This window comes from Bison bison, unplaced genomic scaffold (genome assembly GCF_000754665.1).
Source record: "Bison bison bison isolate TAMUID 2011002044 unplaced genomic scaffold, Bison_UMD1.0 scf7180017864519, whole genome shotgun sequence".
Classification (NCBI taxonomy): Eukaryota; Metazoa; Chordata; class Mammalia; order Artiodactyla; family Bovidae; genus Bison; species Bison bison.
Genome location: NW_011495072.1, coordinates 22,707,511 through 22,707,837, shown reverse-complemented (window position 1 = coordinate 22,707,837; position 327 = coordinate 22,707,511).

The following is a 327-nucleotide window of genomic DNA, read 5'->3' as shown; positions in this document are numbered from 1 at the left end:
AATGACTTAATTGAATGCTATTCTATACCAGACATGGGCTGACCACGTGGCACAGTGGTAAAGAATCTGCCTGCCAATGCAGGAGATGCAGGAGATGCAGGTCCCTGGGTCGGGAAGATCCCCTGGAGGAAGAAATGGCAACCCACTCCAGTATTCTTTCCCGGAAAATTCCATGGACAAGGGCTGTGATGGGCTACAACCCATGGAGTCACAAAGAGTAAGCAACTGAGTACACACTACACATACACACACACACACACACACACACACACACTATACCAGACACTGTTTGGAGATGGAAGTTTTACCTTCATTTCGCAAAAAAAA